Source organism: Lissotriton helveticus, chromosome 3_1 (genome assembly GCF_964261635.1).
Source record: "Lissotriton helveticus chromosome 3_1, aLisHel1.1, whole genome shotgun sequence".
Taxonomy (NCBI): domain Eukaryota; kingdom Metazoa; phylum Chordata; class Amphibia; order Caudata; family Salamandridae; genus Lissotriton; species Lissotriton helveticus.
The window spans coordinates 407,380,149-407,391,244 of record NC_136061.1 but is presented as its reverse complement, the minus strand read 5'-3'; the positions used below and the strand labels follow the sequence as shown (position 1 = coordinate 407,391,244).

Genomic DNA, 11,096 nt, shown 5'->3' with positions numbered 1-11,096 from the left:
GTGTGGCTGTACTCTGGAGCGAAAGAATGTTGTATTGTTGAAAGCAAAACCGAATTGATGCTTATGGGCAACATAATAACCCAGAATGAGCCGCCGTAAGGTGGTACAGAAATAGCCAAATGCCTTGTCATCTAATTAGTGACGTGCATGAATGGATGAACGAGATTCCCACTGTCCCTACCTACTATCTAGCGAAACCACAGCCAAGGAAATGGGCTTGGCTGAATCAGTGGGGAAAGAGGCTTTCGTTGAGCTTGACTCTAGTCTGGCACGGTGAAGAGATATTTATTTATTTATTTCGGATTTGTAAAGCGCATGGCTGTCTCAGCGACGAGGCGTCCCAACGCGACCGAAAACAGGAGCCTGAAAGTTCAACAGTTTGCTTAGACAGCAGAAGTAGGAACCAGCCAGGTCTTTAAGGCTTTTTGAAACGTCAGATGGTTCAGATTCGCTCTAATAGGAGCCGGGAGCACGTTCCAAAGTTTCGCCGCCAGACAGCGGAACGAATGCCCCCCGCCGGCCCTAGCTCTCCAGTCTCAAGGGGCACAGGCCAATACTAAGTCGGCAGATCTCAACGGAAGCCCTGGCGAATCAAGATCTTGTGAGATATGCCCCGGGCCTTCAACTGAATGCGCTTTTCGACAGGCAACCATTGGAGTTTGGGGAGCACATGCGCCACTGAGCAGGATCTAGGCAGTGCAACCAAAATCCGGGTTGCCGCGTTCTGGACCATCTGCAGGCGCTTGATGCTGGTCTTATTGGCACCCAAGTAAAGGGAATTACCATAGTCCAGTCTGGACAAAATTGATGCCTGGACAATGGTCTGGCGCACCTTAGGAGGGAAGAAACCAAGCAAAGGTTTCATGCCTCGCAGAAGCCCGAAGCAGACCCCTGCAACAGCTTTCTATTGTTTGTCAAAGGTCAAACCGTTGTCAAACCACACACCCAAGTTCTTCCTAACCTCCTTAGAGAGTGGGGCGGGTTTGAGGCGATCTGGCCAGCACTGCTCAGACCATATCTCCCAGTCTTACCCGAACAGCAGAATCTCCGCTTTACTGGCGTTCAACTGTAAACAGTTTGCCGCCATCCAGTCAGAGACTGCAAGGAGAACTTACCCAAATTGGTATCGCATTTCTTCGAGAAAGCGATCACCAATTGGGTGTCATCGGCTTACGACACCAAGGACAGCCCCCTGCCTTTTGTCACCTCTGCCAGGGGTCTAACATAAATGTTGAACAAAAGTGGGCTCAATATTGAGCCCTGCGGACCCCCTGATGCATAGCAGCCTCCTGTGAGTGAAAAGGTGGTACTGAAACTTGGAAGGACCTCTCCTCCAAAAAAGACCGGATCCAGTCCAAGGCCGCATCCCTGATCCCAATTTCCTGAAGGCTTTTGAGAAGTATCTCATGGGAGACGGTATCAAACGCAGCACTTAAGCCCAGAAGGACCAAGGCCGCAGAGTCCCCAACATCCAAGCTACCCCGAATGGCTTCCGACACCACCAGTAATGCAGACTCTGTACTATGCCGAGATCGGAAACCATGCTGTGATGGGTCAAGGATAGCATTCTGCTCGATGAATACAGACAGAATAGAATTCACGTGTGATTCCACCAACTTGGCCAAAAAAGGCAGCTGGGAGATAGGCCAATAGTTTCCAGGTTCGACAGGGTCCAGAGACTATTTTTCTAGCAATGGGATGACTTTAGCATGTTTCCACGCCCGAGGTACAGATGCTGACATCAAAGACAAGTTGACCAGATCTAAGCTCACAGGAGAGATCAGGGAGTGAAACTGGCGAAAGTGGGCAGGTGTCAAAGGGTCGGCCGGAGAGCCTGATTTAATTTTTAAGCAAAGGGCCTCAAATTCCGTGGGTGCCAAGGGAGGGAAAGATGACAAACTGTTACCCCCCAAGGAGTCCCCCACTCCTGGTGCCTCCCCCTCCATTGGCAAGGCCGCCTTTGGTAGGCCCAGGTAAATTTGCTCTACTTTGTTGACGAAGTACCACGCCAGCTCGTCGCACTGATGGTTAGAGGCAATAAGAGAAACCCTAGTATCGCCCACGCTCTTCATGCCTTTGAGCAGAGAGAAGATAGTCTTAGCAGGATTAGGGCTGGCCAGGATTTTATTGGCCACAGACTCCGCTCGTGCTCTCCGAATGCACTTGTGGTACTGCTTAACAGCCGCCCGATATTCTAACTTTGCTGCCGCGTCATAAGAGCGTCTCCAGGCTCACTCAAGCTGCTTGCAGCCCTTCTTTGCTAGAGTTAGTGGGTCATTAAACCACGGATTAGATGGCCCTCGCCCCTTCCCTCCCATTTTAAGCGGGATGCAACTATCCAGGCCGGACGTCAGCCATTCTTGGAAGCACAAATTTGCGGCATCCACATCTGGCGGTAACTGAGGCCTATGCCCAGACATCCAGGCAGAAAAAAGATCCAAGTCTGACTTGTGCAAGGGGCGTTTGAGAACTTGGGCTGGGCGGATAAAGTCAGCTTTGCCCTGCAACTGCATTGAGAATGAAACCAAGAAGTGGTCAGTCCAAGCCTGCGGGACCGGCGGATACATTTTTATAGGACTACGGTTGGAAAAGATAAGGTCCAATAAATGGCCGGCCACCTGTGTACCCTCAAGAACGTGCTGTGTTACCTGGAAGGCTTCTAAGTCGGCCAAGAAGCTGACAATCTCGGCTTTCCCACCGTTCTCAAGATGGAGATTGAGATCCCCAAGGATGGTCAAATTTGGCGCCATACTAGCAAATTGTCCCACGTTACTCAGTAGATCTTCCCTAAACAAACTCGAGGGCCCAGGGGAATTAGGAGGCCAGATACTGTAAAATTGTGGTTGAGCCTGATTTTAAATGTGGCGCTTTCAGAGCCCACTATGTTCTCCTTACACAGGATGTAAGTATAAGCCTCCTTAACAACCACTGCAATACCGCCCCCTCTCCCCCCTCTATTAATGGTCTCTAACACATAGCCTTGAGGAAGAGCCAACCAAGGCTCTGCCACTGAATCTAGGGTGAGCTATGTCTCTGTTAGGAATAGAGCATCAGCTAAGAGGTAAAACACCTCAGCATGATGTTTCACAAGAGAGCGGCAATTCAAGCTGTACTCCGTATGTCCTAGTGGGAGGAATCCCCAGCACGGGGGATGGACACCAGGAGCCGAACTAGCAAGAAATGAATCTAGTGGTCACTCTATCTGAATGCCAGCTCAATAAGACTGAGGTGAAAGTCCTTCAGAAAGACTCGGGTTCGTCCCTACACCTAAAATCGACAAATTCCAACAGACATGTGAAGTACATCAATTCTTTCGGAAGATACGGCTGAAAGTGTTCTTTGACGGCAAAACCCAAGAACCAACTGATGACTCGGTGTTACACAACCCTTCTTCCTTCACCCCACACAATGGGATGGTCCCCAATGGAGCGCTTACCTACGAACAGGCAGTACTCAAAGATGTCAAAACTCTGACTGGAACACAGCATTTCAACAATATCTCAAAAATGGAGATGCAAGCACTAGAATCCCTAGCCAATGACACCACTATTACAGTGAAACAGGCAGACAAAGGTGGCGGTACGGTCATCATGGCAACAACAGATTATGATAAAGAATGTCTTAGACAACTGGCAATAGACATTACTATACCCCCATTCCTACCAACCCCACTGAACGCCTCACTAGAAGCATCATGGGACTAGTGGAGTCCGCAGAATGTCAAGGGTGCCTTAGCAAGAAGGAAGCGGCCTTTCTTGTTAAAAAGGAGCCTTAGACCCCCTACTTTGATGTGCTCCCAAAGATCTCACCAGTACCAGGCCGCCCAATAGTTTCAGGGATAGACTCGGTCTTGGAACCACTCTCACAATTCTGCGACCATTTTTTACAGCCACTAGTCAAACTTATCCCATCATATATACAGGACACAACAGATATCTTGCGTCTACTGGATCAGTTCCCAGATACTGACAAAATTGATTTCCTCATCACCGTAGACGTAGAGGCCCTCTATACTAACATCCCACAGAGGGCCACACTTGAGGTGGTTGAGGAAATAGTAAACACCACTCCCTGGGAGTCGCTAACACCGCCTGCATTGATTATGGAGTGTGCCACATTGGCCCTCACCGAAAACCTTTTTGAATACAAGGGACAACTCTCCCACCAGACACAAGGTAATTCCACGGGAAATACCTTCGCTCCCAGTGTGACCTCCCTCTACATGGCAGCTTTTGAGGGCAGACACATCCTCCACAACTCCAACCCTTATCAGGCTAACATTCTTCTTTGGAAGCGCTTTATAGAGGACATCTTGATTTTTTGGAGAGGCAATAATGAGTCCTACAAAGAATTTTTTGAATGGATTAATAAACTTAATCCATACCTTAACTTCACAATTACGGCCTCTCCCTCTCTTATAGCCTTCCTGGACCTAACTAACAACTATCAAACTCGAGGGCAATAACCTCTCAACCACAATATACAGAAAGAGTACTGACCGCAACAGTCTCCTCCACTTCAGCAGCCACCACCCTAAAGCATTGAAAGAGAATCTACCATTTCGTCAGTTTCTTAGGGTGAGAAGAAACTGCAGCACCATTGAGGAGTACAAATCTGAGTCCGCAACCCTGGCTAACAAGCTCACCACTAGAGGTTACCCCTACAGGAATTTCACACTCGCCAGAAAACGAGCTCGGAATAACCACAGGAAAAGCCTCTTAGAACATAAGACACATGAACCCACTGACACTGAGCTAATGACGTGTGTAACCACCTTCACACCAGCCTCTAACCAACTGAAGAACATACTGAAGAGACATTGCCACATCCTCAATACAACCTAGGTTTGTGTTCAAACGCTCTAAGAACATCAAGGATATTCTTATCCAGACCAGAGCAAAGAAAAAAGCAGTGACACACCAGACAACCTTGTGGCAATTGCCCGCAGTGAAGGGACACTACCCTTGTGGCACATGCAGTGCATGTGCGCTCACAACAATACATAAGACCATCACGCTGAACAACTCATTTACTTGGGAAATGAGAGGGCACACTAACTGCAACACTGCCAACTGTATCTATCTCCACTATGTGGGGATGACAACCCGCCCTATCAAGTTACGGATATCTGAGCACCGCAGCATTTTTCGCTGTAGGAAAAACAATACCAAAATGTGCACTCACTATTTAGAGCAAAAGCACTCACCAGATTCCGTAAGATGGCTTGTTCTTGAGGCCAATCCCAGAACTTCCAAAAACAACCTGTTTACTAAAGAACAGAGGTGGATACACCGCCTATACACAGACAGTGTTGGCCTTAATGAAGAAATACAATGGAGCACAATTAAGTCCCAGCAGTGACCCCCTTGGTTTTCTTCTTGTGGAGATACCGTACACACAGGGGACTCTATTATAAACGTTGGATAGCCTTAGTACAACTGCCCCCAACGGACACGTCACCACCCACTGCTATATGGCACTAGTAGCTATGAGCCGTTTATATAGCGAACTAGAACCTAAGATACTCCACCTTACCCTTTAGAATACTAACTAACCGATAGGTTGTCATTAACAGCCTCCCCATGCCACAACGGCTAGACACCTCGGAGGGGTGCAACCACTCATATGGGAACTTCCACGAGTACTACGAGCAGCCCTATCTCGCACTGATCAACCACTCAGAGTGACACTAGACATAGTTACTGCCTTTCCTGAGTCGAGATATACACTTGTGTGATTTTACCTCATATAGAACAACTGGCACTGTTATTGTTTTTCCTGAGTCCTCTCTTCGACTTTTTCTTGAGATAACAACTTGTGACACCTTTTATCATTTAGATTGACTCACCGATCAACTGGAGACTCGTCTATCTACCATACACTAACAGCACCCTCCACCTTTATACACTTTAAATTGCCTCTAGCTTGACACCGATAATGCGACATTATACCATTCTGTCATGGCCGCGCTAGTTACCCTAATCCATCACGTGAGCTGTGATACACTCCCCCAGTCACGTGATGTTTTTCAGCTGCTCTTAACGATAGCCATCTAACAAGCCAGCACCTCCCGGACCTGGCGCGTGGGTAGGTCATTCGGCTGCACACTAGGCTTCTAAAACGTGAGTAATAACTACGAACTTTCGTTTGTAATACTTGTCGACTTGTTCCGACTTGCTTTTATTGGCGAACAGCACCCCAAAACCGTCAATTCGTTTTTTACTCCCCTCGTAGCTAATCGCCATGCACATGGGTTAACACTCTCGAAATGGCCAGGGATAGGCTGCAATGCCGAAATACACATATACAACCTAGCGTGGTTACATTACCTCAACGCCTTTGATACCCCTATGTTTAGTATATTTTCATAACTATTTTTAGTGTGCTACTTTTATTGTATTGTTTGTAACCATCCATCCATGTACAGCCCAAGATACATGGGAGTGAGAGCCTGAAGTGTTGACCGCCGGGTACTGTTGATGCCTGGATTTTTTACACTATTAGGTGAGTCCCAGACAATTCTGCTGCTGTTATCAACCATATCCCACATGGGCATAGGAAACCACCATAGCTCTCTGTGGGTATTGTACCACCACATTTTTAATACTTTGCTAGCACGGAAATGTTATGTGCACACACCAAGGAGTACTTGTATTTTGAAGTCACTACAGGCACCGTCTAGCATGGTTAATCAATGTATATATCTGTAATGTATGCTTCCTTGTGTCTCCAAAACAGGCGGATCCAGCTTATCACAGGTACATTGACACACTAGACATTGCACTGTGTTTTCATGAACCTATGTACAATTCACACAACAGTTCAGTGTAGATAGTTCCATACCTTATGGTCCTGAAGAATTGCGAGAAACATGTTGACCGTTAAAAATATTCTTTACTAACCGACACATAGCGAGGAGACAATCCTCCAATGAGTGCGGTTATATTTCTTTTAACTAGGGCAGGAGACCCCCAGAATAAAAGTCAAATTCAGGCACTCCCAGCCCTATTTTAAACTAACGATCACGTCTACACTTTTCTGGCCCCATACCCGCACTTCACAACACGGCTGTTGGATAAAAGATCCCCGGCAAAGTGCCCCTCTTTGAGGTGAGCCCGTTGGGTATTGCACCGCCGACCGAACAAGGAGCAGCCCATATGATGAAGCATGACACCTGAAAGGGTGTGTGAGGGCATTAAAATCCAACAAATGGATTTCCAACTGTAGATCTCTTTGAGACACAGTATTGTCCAGCTCCCTAGTGACTTCTCCTATACCCACATGAGGAACAGCACAAACAATCTTTCTTTGACGTTCTCTAGTGGACAGAGGACCCGCTCCACTGGGGCCAGCTTGAATGCACAAAACTCACAGTTGAAAGAGCGATCCTGAAAGGCCCAAAGTAGAGAGGGGAAATTGGATGCCAAAGCCAGGAGCTCTTCCCGCGAATACCTGATAGAATCCGCGGAAAAATGTGCAGGGGTCCTGGCAACTGGTGACGGTCCGGCGCGGACGGGCGCAGACGGGCTTGCCTTTGGCGCGCGGTCGCAGCTGTACCTTCATTTAAGCAGTCCGGGCCACAACAACTGCCCCGCTGACCTTTCACTCCCCCTAGAGGGCGTAAACGCTCCAGCCGCCCCAGGAGAGCTACAGCCTTATGCCTTGCCCACCACCCGCTGAAGCTCAATGCCCCCTCACTTCCCAGCAATGCAGAGAACAGGTACATTTTAAAATGTAGCGAAGCACTATAAGTATATAGAAAATTTGTTTTAAAATGCAGAATGCGAGAAAACAACCATTCATGCTCCCGGCTCACGCCTCAGGAGTCTGGGTCTGCACGGTCGCAGCTGTGCCTGCATTTAAGCAGTCCAGGCCACAACAACTGTCCCGCTCACCTTTCACTCCCCCCAAGAGGGCGGAAACGCTCCAGCCGCCCCGGGAGAGCTACAGCCTTATGCCTTGCCCACCACCCGCTGAAGCTCAATGCCCCCGCACTTCCCAGCAATGCAGAGAACAGGTACATTTTAAAATGTAGCAAAGCACTATAAGTATATAGAAAATTAGTTTAAAAATGCAGAATGCGAGAAAACAACCATTCACAATTCCGGCTCACACCTCAGGAGATATGAGAGGTGTAAGATAAGTGGGAGGCCCTCGGGCTGCCAATGAAATACCACTACTCCTATTGTTTTTTCACTTACTCAGTGAGGCGGGGGCGAGCCCCATGGGGCTCTCGCTTCTGGCTCCAAGCGCTCGGCGCCCGCTGGGCGCAAACCGCTCCAGGGACAGTGGCAGGTGGGGAGTTTGACTGGGACGGTACACCTGCCAAACAATAACGCAGGTGTCCTAAGGTGAGCTCAGGGAGGACAGAAACAGCAGAGCAGAAGGACAAAAGCTTGCTTGATCTCGATTTTCAGTATGAATACAGACCGTGAAAGCGGGGCTTCACGATCCTTCTGACTTTTTGGGTTTCAAGCAGGAGGTGTCAGAAAAGTTACCACATGGATAACTGGCTTGTGGCGGCCAAGCGTTCATAGTGACGTCGCTTTTTGATCCTTCGATGTCGGCTCTTCCTATCATTATGAAGCAGAATTCACCAAGCGTTGGATTGTTCACCCACTAAAAGAGAACGTGAGCTTGGTGTAGACCGTCGTGAGACAGGTTAGTTTTACCCTACTGATGATGAGTTGTTGCAATAGTAATCCTGCTCAGTACGAGAGGAACCACAGGTTCAGGCATTTGGTGTATGTGCTTGGCTGAGGAGCCAATGGGGCGAAGCTACCATCTATGGGATTATGACTGAACGCCTCTTAGTCAGAATCCCCCCTAAAACGGAACGATACCGCAATGCCGTGGAGCCTCAGTTGGCCTGGGATAGCCGGTCTCTCTCGGGGAGCTGGTGTGTAGAGCCGCTCGCTTGGGGACCGGAGCGTGGACGGAAGGGGGCCACCTCCATCGCCCTTAGTGCACCGCATGTTTGTGGGGCACCCGGTGCTAAATCATTCGTAGGCGACCTGATTCGGGGTCAGGGTTTTGTAAGTAGCAGATCAGCTACCTTGCTGCGATCTATCGAAAGTCATCCTCTGAACCAAGCTTTTGTCTCTCCGTGCGTTTGTGCCCACGGATGCCCGTCTCCACCACACCCAGGGGTGGGTCCCTCTGCCGCCGGGCCAGCGGGAAGGACGCGGAGGGTGTAACGTGGGTTCGTGGGAGGCTGACTCCACCACGTGCCCTCTGGCACGGGGGCCTCCCCCTCCCGTCCCTGCCCCACCGGGGTTGCGGGGACGGGGCCACCATCCCTTGAGGGTCGGCAGGGTGACCAGATGGCCTGGGTCGGCCGGGCCTCTCCTTCCCGCTGCTCCCGCCCCAGTTGGGCAGGGAGGTGAGCAGCAGCCCCAGGGAAGGAGCCTCCCGAGCAGCTGCCTCAGTGCGCCTGGCCACCAGTCGCCGGACTGCAAGGGCGACTGGGTACGGCACAATCCCAGGCCATCTGGTTGCCTGACTGAGCGACCAGATGGCCCTGCGGGCCGGGTGACCAGATGGCCGGCCGGGCTAACTCCAACTTTTATCCTTCCCCAAAGTTCTGTAAGCCTTAATAGTCGAGAAAAATGGGCTCCCGGGGCAGGCCGTCGGGGAGAGGACGTGGCTTAGGCTTAACCCTCCTTGGTTCCAGCCGAGGGTCCAGGCGCTGGGAACGGGGGTCCACCGGATCCTGGGGAGGCTCTTCCCGGCCTGGCTAGGGTTTGGAAGCTGGAACTGGACCCCGGGCTTGTGCTCCATCCCAGGGTGCGGGAGCCCCCCATCCTGCAAGCCAGCCGAGCGTCCGTGCGCTTGGAACGGGGGTCCACCTGGGCCGGGGAGGCTCTCCCCGGCCTGGCTAGGGTTCGGAAGCTGGGACCGGAGCTCGTGCTCCATCTCAGGGTGCGGGAGCCCCCCACCATGCAAGCCAGCCGAGAGTCTGGGCGCTGGGTTCGTGGGTCAACCCGGGCCCGGGTAGGCTCTCCCTGGCCTGGCTAGGGTTCGGAAGCTGGGCCCGGGGCTTGTGCTCTGTCCCAGGGTCTCAGGGTGCGGGAGCCCCCCGTCCTGCAAGCCAGACGAGGATCTGGGCGCTGGGGACGGGTGTCCACCGGGGCCCGTGGAGGCTCGCCCCGGCATGGCTAGGGTTCGGAAGCTGGGCCCGGGCCCAGGGCTTGTGCTCCATCCCAGTGTCCCAGGGTGCGGGAGCCCCCTGACCTGCGAGCCAGCCGAGGGTCCGGACGCTGGGGACAGAGGTCCACCTGGGTCCGGGGAGGCTCTCCCCGGCCTGGCTAGGGATCGTAAACTGGGCCTGGGCCCGGGGCTTGTACTCCTTCCCAAGGTCTCAGGGTGTGGGAGCCCACCATCCTGCAAGCCAGCTGAGGGTCTAGGCGCTGGGGACGTGGGTCCACCGGGGCCCGGGGAGGCTCGCCCCGGCTGGCTAGGTTTCAGTAGCTGGGCCCGGGGCTTGTGTTCCATCCCAGTGTCCCAGGATGCAGGAGCCCCCCCGTCCTGCAAGCCAGCCAAGGGTCCAGGCGCTGGGGACGGGGATCTACCAGGGCCCGGGAAGACTCTCCCTGGCCTGGCTAGGGTTTGGAAGCTGGGACCGGGCCCGGGACTTGTGCTCCTTCCGGCGGGTCCTAGGGTGCAGGAGCCCCCATCCTACAAACAAGCCGAGGGTCTGGGCGCTGGGGAAGAGGGTCCACTGGGGCCTGGCCTGGCTGCTTTCAGAAGCAGGGACCCGGCCGGGGAGCGGCCGGCTTGTTTTCTGCCCACCCCTAGTAAATACAATGGAGTTACATGGTGCTGAAATGGATTTTGTTCCATTTTTTTGGGGGAGATGGCTCAGAGGATGGTATGTGCTGGATGACAGTAATGAAGGTATATTGCCTACATTCCTGTGCCAATATTGTCCCCTTTCCCATCCTTGTCCCCCAGCAAACCTTGCTTCAGGTAGTTCTTTGTCACCTTTGTCACATTTGCCGAACTGCCACTGACACTACTAGACTTCCATGTCCCTTATCTTGCTCCCTTTAATTCCCTAACCAGTTGTGCCACTTACTGCCCTACCCATGCTGCTC

General features: G+C 51.7%; 2 pseudogenes; both read left to right on the top strand.

Moving 5' to 3' along the window:
• LOC144825557 (28S ribosomal RNA) overlaps nucleotides 1-223 on the top strand; it is a 3,615-nt pseudogene extending 3,392 nt beyond the window's left edge.
• A 7,851-nt stretch (nucleotides 224-8,074) lies between these two features.
• On the top strand, nucleotides 8,075-9,098 carry LOC144825605 (28S ribosomal RNA; annotated as a pseudogene).
• The last annotated feature ends 1,998 nt before the right edge of the window (nucleotides 9,099-11,096 follow it).